This window comes from Lissotriton helveticus, chromosome 5_1 (assembly GCF_964261635.1).
Source record: "Lissotriton helveticus chromosome 5_1, aLisHel1.1, whole genome shotgun sequence".
Lineage (NCBI taxonomy): Eukaryota > Metazoa > Chordata > Amphibia > Caudata > Salamandridae > Lissotriton > Lissotriton helveticus.
In genome coordinates this window covers 1,722,562,123-1,722,575,952 of record NC_136065.1, presented here as the reverse complement: position 1 = coordinate 1,722,575,952, position 13,830 = coordinate 1,722,562,123, and the positions used below count along the sequence as shown (strand labels likewise).

Genomic DNA, 13,830 nt, shown 5'->3' with positions numbered 1-13,830 from the left:
GGGTCTGGCATTAGCCAAGGCCTTTTTTTTTTTTAATTTAAAAAAATTAATTCATACATACCTATATAGGCTTTCTGCAAACCCTCTTCACCCATTGGTTTGTTGTTGCGTCACTCACATTTTGCTTCTTGCTACCACAGCATACATTATTGGGCAGTGGTGCCACACACTGGGGGGCATATTAGCAAGAACCTAGTTAAAAGTATCGCTGTTTTAGCAACAGGAATCTGCCGCTAAAACGACGATAATGGGCTTGCTAATATGCGTTATAGATTTCCAAAAGAAGCCCAGGTTAGACGTCCTGCACATCTAACCTGGGCTTCTATTATAATTCTATAACGCATGATAGCACAACCATTATCGCCGTTTTAGCGGCAGTTTCCTGCCACTAAAACAGCTATAATTTTAACGAGGTTCTTGCTAATATGCCCCTGGCTTCCTTTGTTTTGAGTGACAGCGTTTCGTTCCTTTGCTATCACCCTCCGCGACCGAAGTATTGTGCTGTTGCTTTTAGAGGGAGGGTGGGGAGGTACGGGGAGTTGAACGGGTATGAGCTGGAACCACAAGACACATTATGTGCTTTGGTTCCTGGAAAGCAAATAAACTGATCTGCATCAAGAAAGGGAACAAGTAGTCTGGAGCAGCACTTTCCAGCCCTCGAACTTCTATAAATAATAGCGACTATGTTCCTTTCCGAGTGCATAGTACAATACAATTTTTTGTATTTTGCACTTCCAATCTGTTCTGTTTCACATGTGTGAGAAATTGGGTTGTTGGTTGAGTGGGATGTTAACCATGCTCCAGCAACAGTCACAATCCCTGTCAGGGTAAACCACAAAAGTCACAAAATGAACCTATGCTTGACCCATTGGTAGCTTGGCATGATATCAGTCAGGCTTATCTTGAAGGCAATGTGTATAGTATTTATAAAGCGCACAACATTAATAAGGTGAAAAAATCAACCCAAGAAAAAGCCCATCCCTATTTAAAAAATTAGGGTACATTTTAATAAATAGTTTACACCAAAACAACAAAATTCCAAGTTGTGGAACTAAGCTCTGAAATTTGTAAGTTTAAGGTGAAAAATAGCACTTAAAAGATCAATGCGCCAACTGAAGACATCTGGTCACAGAGACTAGGCCAAAATCGTAAGTCATGGCAGACTGTGATGGAGCATGAGTTGGAAAAAAATAGTGGATTGGGCCCAGTCTGCGCTTTCCTTCGGACTTAGAAGCAAAAAAATCTCTTAAAAGGCAGAGGTTCAGCAGGGCAGGTGGTGTACAATGAGGAGGTGTCATCGTCGGGGAGCTGCTGGATGAACTTGGAGAAAAGATTTCCATGTTCGGACTCCCTCTCTTTTTTGAAAGTCGAAACTTTTGGAAGGATGAATTGGAAAGCTTTAGTTGATAAGGGCTCCACTGGTTCAGATATCCCTTCTATGAAGGACTGCTGAATAGGATTTGCTGCTGCTAAGAAAAATTTACTGAGAGCTGCGACAAAGTCAGCCCGAGTGGCGATGCACCTTGGGTGGATAAACAAGTGGACTGGTCCCAGTTTCCTGTCAGTTGCCAGAGCACTTTTTAGCCATAAATGTTTTGGTTTTAGGCAATTTGGAGTCATATTACAGAAGTGCTCGGGGGCGCAACAGGTGTTAGAGCCAGCATTTTGCGCCTGGGCACTTTGGTGTTACAGAAGGGGGCGCAGACGTTTGTGTGGCCCCCTTCTGCAATACAGATAGAGCTGGCGCACATATAGCGCCATCGCTATCACCAGAGGGCGTTCCCTCATTTGCATGGGGGGTTGGAACCATGCAAATGAGGGAATCCCTTTGCGTCTGTGTTCTCTTAAGCCTCACCGGGTCAATTGTAAGTGCCACTGGGCACCGTTTACGCCACTTCTCACCGAAGAGCACCTCGGGCCACTTCCTGGTCTGCAAGGTGGGGATCTACATATGCCCTACATGTCCCCCAGTGAAGTTTAACTGTCAGCCTGTAGGCACACGCTGTCACCGTTCACTTCCAAGCCCTGCTAAGCCCATGCCTACAAAGCCAGTAATTCAGAGGACCCTTAGAGTTGCAACCCGAGGCTGGTACACCTAAAGTGTACCAGGCAAAAAATCTGCTAATGTAGACCCCGTGAAGCCTGTCCTGCCAACAGCTCAGAGCAACAATCCCTAACAGAAGTGCCTTGCACCACCACAGTCTGACGCTTTGGGTCCACTTCCTCTGGAGTAAGTACCACCTGGCCACCTGTTTGTGCCACTACGGTCTCACCTATCTTCTGTACCACCTCATTCAAATGGGCCTCTGCCCCGAGGCTAGTATACATTCAGTATACCAGGTAGTAGTCTGTCAAGAAAAAGTCATCTGCAGCCTGCCTTCCGATAGCTCCTACCAACAATCATAAACAACAATCTAGCAACAACCTAGACTGATGCTTAGGCTCCCTTCCCTCTGAAGTAGGCATATCCCAACTGCTTGGCTTTGCTTTCCATACACACCCGTCTCCTGCACCTCCAACTTGAGATCTCCTCTAGGCCAATCACTAGTACAGCTTGGGAAACGAGAACACTTACTACCTATCCTTAGCTCCTCAGGTGCTATCACTATATCCATCCCTTTAGTGGGTCATCTCCACAATGGGTCACTGTTGGGCAGCTCGCTTGCACAGCAGATAACCTTTTGGGATCTTGGGAACCACACATGTTTCTTGTGCCCTCATCATGGTAAAATGTGTTGAAGACCAGCCACAATGCCGGCGGTAACCCTTAGTGTTACCACTAACTTCCTGGTACTCTTCTGCCTCTCTGTGCTAATGCATTAATGGCAGAAACAGGCTCCTCAATATAGACATTTGCATTGCCCATGAAATGTCCAGAAATGTCCAGCAGCCCCTCAATCATCTTCGACAACCTAAGAAGCAGGATCTGTGCCTTGCTCCCAGTCTATGATTAGATCATGTTGCCGGACTTAGTCCTATAGAGAAACAACCTCCTCATCAAGGCCTATTGTGCATTGTTGGGTTTCAAAGGACACTATTGCCTTTGCTCACCCTAGTAGAAACAGTTCTATGAAATTCCACCCAGCTTTTACATCACTTCAAAATGAAAACTGGTCAAAATAAACACAGTTAACATATTCATCAACAATGTGTTCAATATATAGGAGCAGGGGCTTTCCTTTCCCAAATGTTTTGAGTTCACGCAATCAAATCCTTGAACCCTCTCTGAAATTTGCTCGGTGATATTTGCTATGGATGCATGGGTATTGTGAGGAAAAACTGAACTTACCAAATGTTATTAGTGCTCCCTCGAACTGGACAATACTGATCCCAGTGCTGGCAATCAAAGTTGGCTAGTACCCCAGGCTTCCGGACTAGGGCACTTGACTATTTCAAAACTGGAAAGTGCAGCACAAGGCTCTTTCGTTTAAACACAGGGAAGCCTTTCTGCATGTGGAGCCACTCATTTCTTATTCATGCAAAAACAATTGATGGACAGAATGCAGAACAATGTCATACATTCACCTCAGTACAGAGATCTGGGCCTAAATCCATAGTTTTTTTACTCTCCGTGTCATTCCAGGTAAACCCAGCCATATGCAAATCAGTCTTTACCATTTGCCCAATGGGAACAGTCCAATCCAAACTGCCAGGTCAGGTCCTCCCTGGACTAGAAACGAGCAGCGTAGGACCGGTTTCGGGGTTTCACTCCTCATCAGCCAGGATAGCTTGACTCCAGTGGCAATGAGAGCACGAGACCCACGTCTGAGCATGCCAGTCACACTCAGGGTGACAAATGCAAAAACAACAATTGATGGACAGAATGCAGAACAATGTCATACATTCACTCCAGTACAGAGGTCTGGGCTTAAATACATCGTTTTTTGCTCACCATGCCATTCCAGTATGAACCCAGCCATATGCAAATCAGTCCTGACTCTGTGCGCAATGGTAACAGTCCAGCAGGAACTGCCAGCCCAGGTCCTCCCTGGACTGGAAACAAGCATCCTAGGACTGGTTTCAGGGTTTCACCCCTCATCAGATAGGATAGCTTGACTCCAGTGGCATGGAGAGCAGAGGACCCACGTCTGAGCATACCCCTCTCACTCGGGTAATCAACAATTGATGGACAGAATGCAGAACAATGTCATAAATTCACCCCAGTACAGAAATCTGGGCCTAAATCTATTGTTTCTTTGTCACCATGCCATTCCAGGTTGAACCCAGGCATATGCAAAGCTGTCTTGACCCTGGGCCCAATGGGAACAGTCCAGCCCGAAATGCCAGGCCAGATCCTCCCTGGACTGGAAACAAGCATTCTAGGATAGGCTTTGGGGTTTTACCCCTCATAATCCAGGATTGCTTGACTCCAGTGGCATGGAGAGCACAGGACCCATGTCTGAGCATACCTGGCCCACTCGGGGTGACAAATGCAAAAACAACAGTTGATGGACAGAATGCAGAACAATGTCATACATTCACCCCATTACAGAGATCTGGGCCTAAATCCATAGTTTTTTTGCTCACCATGCCATTCCAGTTTGAACCCAGCCATATACTAATCAGTCTTGACCCTGTGCCCAATGGGAACAGTCCAGCCCGAACTGCCAGGCCAGGTCCTCCCTGGACTGGAAACAAGAATACTAGGACTGGTTTCAGGAATTCATCCCTCATCAGCCAGGATAGCTTGACTGCAGTGACATGGAGAGCACGGGACCCACGTCATAGCATACCTGTCCCACACGAGGTGACAAATGCAAAAACAACAATTGATGGACAGAATGCAGAACAATGTCATAAATTCACCCCAGTACAGAGATCTATGCCTAAATCCATCGGATTTTTGTTCACCATCCCATTCCAGTTTGAACCCAGCCATATGCAAAACGTGTCTTGACCCTGTGCCCAATGGGAACAGTTCAGCCCAAACTGCCAGGCCATGTCCTCCCTGGACTGGAAACAAGCGTCCTAGGACTGGTTTCGGGATTTCATCCCTCATCAGCCAGGACAGCTTGCCTCTAGTGGCATGGAGAGCATGGAACCCACGTCTGAGAATACCCGTCCCACTCGGGGTGACAAATGCACAAATAACAATTGATGGACAGAATACAGGACAATGTCATACATTAAACCATCCATCATTAGTTTACATAGCATATTTCTTATTCATGGCATCAAGCTTATGAGCACACCTCAAGCCTCCAGGGAAGCGCCTACCATTTGAATATTGGCTATACTGTTGTCCCAGGAGGGACACAGTATCACTAAAATATTAGGAGGGGGGTGTGGGCAAGATGGCAGCGAAGTAAGACGTGATTTGCAGCCTCTGCACCGACCCGCAGCCTTCAGGAGCGGTGCTGGTGGAGGTGACGATCTCCACCTACGCCACAGCATCGAGGCCCACTGTAAGGTGACATCTGACCACCCTGCATGCCATCACTGGTGAGATCTGACACCCGGAATTGGTGCCTGTAAATGGCGACATGGCCCCCAACACAGTGGTGGCTGTGCTACCTTGGTACCTGACTTCATCGACCCCCGTGGCCCTCCTGGGGCCGCCTAGTGCGATCTGCTGACTGGGGCTGTGAATCGCCGGCCACCCGGTCTTACTCTCCAGTGTCAGGGCCAGCCAGCCCGGAGGCCGTGAAGTGCACATTTTCAGCAGCAGTGCGGTCTACTCTCCAATGACGGTCATGCCGCATTAGATCATCGGCTCTCCTTCCAGCCCAACCACCCTTTCCTTTCTGGCGGTGGCCCGCACCGGTGGCGACAGAGACCTGTTACTGGACATCGGCCTGGTGTAATTTGTGGTGTGGTGACAGGGGACCAGCAACAGAAACAGAACTCACCACAGCACAGTGAACATTTCTGGCAGAGGGGGCAACGTAGAGGAGAGCTTAGTACCCGGCCCAAGACGGAGTCTGTAACACAGGGTGAGCCTGTGTACCTGGTGTGGCAACCGGTTGAGCCCTTGAGGCCAGAGGTCCCCTGCGAGACCCTGATGTCTGGCCTCTAGAGACACAGCGAACCCGCGGCCGGCCGGGGGTTGACTAGCGTGACCCACAGACCGGGGCTGTGAATTGCCTGCTGCCCGGCACCTCGTCTCCAGCACCGGGGCCGGCGAGCCTAGTGGCCGGGAAGCGCACATTGTCGGCGGCGGTGCGGCCTACTATCCAACGGCGGCTGCGCCGCATTGAACCAACGGCCTTTCACCCAGCCACCCTGTATTGGTGGGTAGGAGCCCGCTTTGTTGACAGCGGAACTCTGCTACTCGCCACTGACCCGGAGCAGTTTGCTCCGTGGCGACTGGGGCCCGGCAACTTGCGATTAAATCACCGCAGTGACATGAAAATCCCTGGCGGAGGAGGCGACGCGGATGAGAGCCCGATGCCCGACCCACGACAGTGCCTACCACACGAGGTGAGCCCACGCACCTGGCGCTTACCCCGGCTATGCCCTTGAGGCCTGATACCCCTGTGAGACTCTGCGGCGAGATCCCTGGCCGAATCTGACCTGCCCTGCACCGAGGCCTGTGGTGCCCATTGCCCTGGGCGTGGAGGAAGAGCTGTGGGCCTGCTCTTTGGCCTGTACTGGCGTGGGGCCTGTGGGCCAGAGGACCCCGTCCAGAGGGGCTGAGGGGGACGACCGCCACCGCCCGCCCTTGCTGCTGAGACTCATCCGCTCCTGCAAAGTTCCAGCGGTGTGGCTTGCAGCAGCGCCGGAGGGACTTGCAGAGGTGAGGAGGAAGAACTGGGGGTCCGAAGCCTGGGTCGTGCCTGCAGTGACAGGGAGTGGTGGGGCTGCCTGGTGCCAGCAAGTCAGTGGGGGGCACTGTGGAGAGCCCTGGAACCCTGACCTCATGCACAGCCCTTCAGCCTGGCCCCTGGGGGTGCGGCAGTACCGACAGATGGGCTGGAGCCAGCTGCGCCGGCCTGACCTACACGAAGACCCACTACGACTGTCGGCCCCTGGACATGAGGGGACGGGGTGGGCCCTTGCCAGCGGCCTGAGTTGCGCAGGATCTGCGGGGCAGTAGCTCCTGCCTGGGGGAACAGAGGACAGCGGACTTTGCAGTTCAGCACTACAGCTGGGTCTCCCTGGTGTGCGCTGCCCCGGGCCCAGGATAGGCCTGACTCCGAGAGCACAAAGCAAAGGGTCCTCAAGGTCTGGAGTGCACTGCCCTGGGGAGACGGAGCGTGCTGGCTGCTGCGACATTCCGGCTGCTCCCTCCTTTGGTGTCCGCACCCAAAGACTCTGATCTGTGCCTCGAAGCGCTGTTGGGCCGGTTCCCTGCATACTTACTTGATCTACACCACTTTGCTCCGGCGGGGCGTGGGTACGGGCCCACACTGCTCACTCCTGGAGGCGCAGGTCTGGGATATGACCTCCAACCGTGCTAAGAGGGACAAAACCCAGAAGGACTCCAAGCACAACCTCACAGTGAAGATTCTCTTCTCTCATGCCCAGCGGGGCCCCCTCAGGTTGGCTCATTCATCTCAAGAGGCAGAGTCCTCCCTCACACCATTAGATGCCCAGGAGGAACCGTTACACAGGCCTTCCTCAAGTCCCTGTTCACGACGCTCCGGGAGGATCTGCAAACCGTGAAATGCAATCACACCTCCGAGATCAAGAACATCCGCAGGAATGTCGATAACATTGGGGAACGAGTTGCAGCACTCGAGGACAGAGGAGACAACAGGGACACAGAACTATCTGCTCTCCAGCAGGACGTCATCCACATCCATGAACCTGCAGGTAGACCTCCAGATGCTCCTCGAGGACCTGGAAACCCGGTCCCAGCGGCACAAAATAAGGATCCAAGGAGTTGGAACGAATGCGGAGGCAGGAGACATCTTCGCCTATGTGAGGGGACTGTTCAACCATGTGTTGGGAAACGTACCTGACTTTGACATCAAGATTGACAGGGCCCTCTGGGTGGGGCTGCCCAGAGCTGACTGGGCTGCCCCGGCCAACATCCTGGCCTGCATTCAAGACTTCCGCAGAAAAGAGGAGATTCTCCGCAAGGCTAGGTCTATGCATCAAATCTCCTACCAGGACCAACGTCCCACCCTCTTCCAAGACATTGCAGAAACGCAAGCTCTTCTGCCCCATTACGTCCCATCTCCGCCCACGAGACATTCCTTACTCCTGGGGGCACCCATTCCGACTGATTTTTCTCAAGGACGGGAAACAATACCAGTTCCGCTTCCTGACGGAGGCCAGCAGGGTTCTCTGAGTTGCTATTCTGAACGAGGAAGGGGGGAACCATGGCCTGAGCTCTGCTACAGATGCTTCGCCATTGGGTTGGCAGTGACAGTATCGCCAAAGATGCCCCAAGCGGCCGGACCCCACTGAAATAGCAATGAATCTGAAGACTGCCTTGGAGTAGCTCCCTGAGGAACTAGCAAAAACTCACTCCTCATGACTTTAGATGGGTCTGTTTTTTCTTATTCTACTGCAACGGGAAGCGGGAAGGGGGTACCCTAAGCCACTCTATGGACCCCTTATCGGACCCTTTCTATTCATCTCGGGATGACTGACTTCTAAGTTCCAGATGTTGGTTGTTGGTGATCCTCCCTTCTCCCACTGGGAGTGTTTATCCCTCGGCCCCCCTCTTGGGACCGATGGAACATTGTCTCTATTTAGGACATTATGGTTTCTATTCTTATTAGGTCTTCTTCTCTTTTTTTTCTCTGCTTGGTATTTCTCCTCTCTTTTCTTCTGCGCTTCCTCTTGATCTCCCAGTATTGCTGGGAATGTTCCCCGAGCTGGGGACATGCACCCCCTGACCTCCCTATGCTGTGGCAGCTGCGCACTCATTCCTGCCCTAGGTTGCGCATACTTTCCAATGCACAATATCCCCCACTGTAGATGCCTCCCCATAGTCTTAAAGTCCTCACACTCAACATGAGGGGACTTAACAACCCTATCAAGCGCTGAGCGATTCTGGCTTACTTGGGGGACTCCAGGGCTGATGTCTGCCTAGTACAAGAAACACATTTGCTGGCCAAAGATTGGCACAGACTTCGGTCACGGCTTTTCTGACCCAGTTCTTCTCCCCGGGATCCTCTAAATCTGTGGGGGTGGCAATTCTGATATCTAGGGCTTTTAAGGGGAGAGTGGTGCAGAAGGAGGCCAAAATCAAATGTAGACTTCTCACCTACAAACTCTTGATTGGGGGTCACACGCTGATCTGAGGGTCCATCTACGCCCCTACGGTTTCTCCATGAAGCGTTGACCTAGGCTACGGCCACTCCTGAGCGCAGGTTACTCTTGGGGGGAGACCTTAACTAAGTCCTTAACAATGAGCTAGATAGGTCGGTGCAATGCTTTGACAAAGTGGGTGCCCATTCCCACGCTGGAAGTGCTAGGCTGGGAGACCTGGGCTTGATAGACCTGTGGAGGGCCCTCTATCCAAACTCTAGAAAATACTCTTACTACTCAGGTGCTCACAAGACCTATGCTAGGTTGGACTACTTTATAGGCCCCAAGACGACTAGGGACATCACATCTCCTCCGTCATCCTTGTGGCTGCCTTATCGGACCACGCTCCGGTAGTAATCACCTTGACTTTGGCCCCTGTCCGGCTTCCCACTGTTTCCCAGATTCAGCGTGCGATCAATGTCTATCTATGTTACAAAGTCAACGCCACTACACCTATCTCCACTAGATGGGAAGCCCTGCAAACGGTGTTTAGGGGAGCAATTATCACTCTCTCCTCTGCGAACATGGCAGAACGTATACACAAGAGGTAGGACCTCACCCAGAGAGTGTGTGATTTGCAACATACCCATCAATGGACTGGGGTGCCGTGCATCTGGCGTCAGTTGAGGGAAGCTAGGTCGCAGTTAGCTGCCATTGATCGCGATAAAGCTGAATACATGGCACTACGTCTACGCCACTCATTTTATGTTGGTGGTTACAAGGCAAGCCGGCTACTAGCACACAATCTGCGGTAGTCCCGACTGCGCGACAGGGTACAGGAGATCATAGATCAGGCAGGCCACACGCACATAGAACACTCTGACATAGCTGAGACTTCCATGACTTCTACGCACAGCTAGATGATGCACAGCATCTAGAGTCAACAGACATAGATGCATATCTGAATCAGGTTACTCTCCATAGCCTATCCCAAGCACAAGCCGACCACATAGAGAGAGAGATTTGTCCAGAAGAAGTAATCTCCGCCATCTTGCGCCTAATAGTGGCTAAGTCGCGTGGCCCAGACGGCTACACTGCAGTTTTTTATAAGTAGTTCTGCCCCACGCTTACTCCTCTTCTCACGCGCCTCTTTAATTCCTTCACTTCTTTGTGGGCGATCCCTCCTTCCATGCTTGAGGCGGATGTAGTGGTCATTCACAAGACCAGCAAGGATAAGGCACACTGGCCTATCTCTCTTTTAAACATTGACCTAAAGCTCTATACTAGTATACTTGTGGCTCGCCTAGCTCCCTATAAGCCTGGGTTAATTGACCCTGACCAGGCAGGGTTTATACCCCACAGGCAGACCAGCAACAATACGAAGCGAGTGCTCCACCTTATCAAAAAAGCTTCTTGAATCCCCAGAGACTATATTCTCTTGGCCATCGATGCTGAAAAGGCATTCGATTGCGTGCACTGGCCCTACTTGGAGCAGGTGCTGAGCCGGTTTGACCTGAGGGAGAAGATGAGGACCCATATCCTCAATTGTGATTGTGGCCCTGCGGCTGTAGTGCGAGTGAACGAACATGCGTCAACCCCCTTTCATATCCATAGTCTCACTAGGCACGGGTGCCCTCTGTCGCCCCTGCTCTTTGCCTTATATATAGAGCCCCTGTGCAAAGAGTCCGTGAGCACCCAAGGATTCCAGGAATACGCTTTGGCAACAATACCCACACCATTAGTTTGTTCGCAGATGACGTACTGGTGACTGTGACGGAACCTGCAACGGCCTTGGGCACCTTTCTGGAGGAGCCGGACTCCTTCGGGGGGCGGGGGGGGGGGGTGTCCAGGGTCAAAGTTAATATCACCATTTCAATGGTGTTATATTGGCTTATTATTCTATATTGCTACTTTTTTCCATGTAGTCCTACCTTGACAACGCCAGTAGGCCTGCCTTCTTGCTAACGAATACCCCTTACATTGTGCCCAGTGTAGATGGGAGTATTTGGACTATAGGCTTCAGGTGTAAAATGCTGTGAATGTATCACCATAGATGCTTCTATCCACCTGTGGCAAATATTTGTAATTAGTGCTTTGTTATCACTATTGTGTGCATTTATAAATATTGCTCAGCAGCGGCTGCTGCCAATCCGCATGGGGGTGGGGGTCTGTGGGGGCAGGGCAGGGAAAAAAGAAAACAATTTAAACAGTTACATTTTTCTGCCATCCCTCCATCTTCTGTACCCTCACCGGCCCACACTCTTCTGCTCCCTCGTCCTGCAGCGCCTCGCTGCTCCTTGGCACTACAATCCCCAGGAGCACAGGCTCCAAGACCCCGCCCAATTCCAGCGCTTCACCCAGCATTATCTAAGCACTGGGATTGGGCGGAGCCGGCCAGTTTAATTTTCCGTGGGGACTGGGAGCCTGGTCCCTGAGCACTGATCACATTTCCCAGGAAAAGCAGGGAGACATCAAAGTGCGCCGGCTTTTTTACCAGCATAGTGCATTGAGTAGGTTACATACTAAGGGGATGCACTGCATATGATAAAGCAGATTGCTGTTTTTTTCATCTGCAGTGTGCCACAATCAATGCAGCCAATGTTTCTAACTAAGCAGCAACATGAAATGGCATAGTGAATCACGGTTTACCATCCCAAGATGTTCTCCACACTCAGAAGCATGTTGCCAGCCATCTTACACTAAGCACAATTCCATTGCAAAATGGCTATCCAGTATGATGTTTATGTAGCATCCATCTTGTAAGGGTCATGCGCATAGTATTTTATAACAATCCAAGATGGCAAACATGTTGCTTTTAAATGTGGTGGCCATATCATAACTTTAAAATAATGATTTTGACATGTGCAATACAATTCAAAGATGAACATCCCATGCTATGTTTAACTTTCATTCAAAGTGTTCACCTGCAATGTTTAGGCAGCTGAAAGTTGTCCTTTGTCTGCTTTTATTTTTTAATGTATCTTGCATATACTTCTTAAGTTTGTGCTTCTGTTTTATTGTAAATGGGGAAGCAGGTGAATTCAAGAATGAGTGAATGAGGGATAAATGATTGCAAGGATGAGTGACAAAGTTCCCTTTTGAGGACTTACTGAGTGCCTAAGTTCACCAGCGACTAGAGAGGAGCTTTTTCCTGTATAATCAGACCTATTAGCATTGCAAATGGTTGTTTCATTATGAAATTACTTCAAATGTAATGCCCACACTGCCATTAGTTTTGAATGTTATTAATTTGCAATAATTGTCCTCTGACTTTGAGTGTTTTGGTAAAATGGTGTCAGTGAGAACCATTTACCTGAGGGTTTGGTTGAATTAGTTCAGTCTTTTTTTTGTTTTGTTTTAAACCTTTATTGTACAGAAAGTGCTCACAGATACGGGCCTACAACCCATCGGGCCGGCCACCACAATAAAAGAAACATATCAGGTAGTACAGAAGCTCCCCCAGGACCTCACAGCAATCCTTACGAGAAGCAAAGGCAAAAAGCCACCGAGCAACCACCACGTACAGGATGAGAGAAGGTTGATTTTATAATAGAAGAAAGGGTGTCTCAGAATAAGGGCAATCCGTTAAGTCCAGAGGGCCGTGGTGGGCCGCGAACAAGCAGAAGTATCGAACACAGGAAAATTAAAAAAGAACAGGTACATTTTGGCAAAGGCAGAACGTGAGTCCCACAGTACTAGGCAATTGCAACCGCTGCCCCGCGCCTTCCCACCACTACGAAAACACACAATAATACACAAGACTAAAATTAGGCTTGCAAAACAAAGAGCCCTCTGCCACAACAACCCAGGGGAAGAAAGAAAAAGAGGGGAGAGGGGAAAAAAAAGGGGGGAAAGGACATAGGAAAAAAAAAGGGGGGGAGAAGTAAGAACGCAGCATCATTGCACGCGCCCCATGGCTAACGAAGCACTCAAGAATAAACCAGCACATGGAACCAGTGGTAACAGGAGGAATGAATGCGTAGTAAACCGTGACGGCAGGAATACCAGAAGGCTCATGCTAGCAAAAACACCCCAGGGGGCCACATGCCGACACCGCGTCTCGAAAAAAGGGGATACATAAGAGCCATAGAACCAAAAAAGAATGAGGGGAAAACACAATATGACAGACCCCCCCCCACCCCGCACATCCCACCCTGCACCCCTGCAGAAGGCTATGGCCTACCCCCCGGCAGCGTGCCTGTCGCCCTAATCAGAACCCGAAATATAGAAGAGATAAAAGTAAGGAAGAAACAAAAGACAAAAAGAAGAAGGGAAAACAGGGAAGTAACAACGGGAGAGGAGCCATATAATCAAAACCCCATCAGCTCCCACCCTCCCGTCCGAAAATACTCAGAGCCCATGGGAAGATAATAAGCACAAGGATAAACTCCAGGAACATGAAGGAGTATCGAACATAGTCATACAGTTACAAACGGATCATCCGACCATACCGCAAGATAACAGTCCACCGAGGCAAGTTCATCTCAACCCTGTCCTTGTTTATCACAAGCTATAGTCGTCCAACGCACAAGGAACCAGATCATGTGGAACAGGAGGTGAATAACAGGGAGTCCAATCGGCAATCCACACAAGTCATATCGATTGCGACCCGGATGAGCAGGAAAGGACGGCAACCACCTCAGGCAATGCAGGCACAGTTCCGACGGCAATATGAGGGAAGCCGAT

General features: G+C 50.1%; 1 protein-coding gene across 1 annotated transcript in view; it reads left to right on the top strand.

The window, feature by feature from the left end:
* The window catches only part of PRR29 (proline rich 29), a 950,736-nt gene that overhangs the window by 589,531 nt on the left and 347,375 nt on the right, over nucleotides 1-13,830 (top strand). The window lies entirely within an intron of this gene.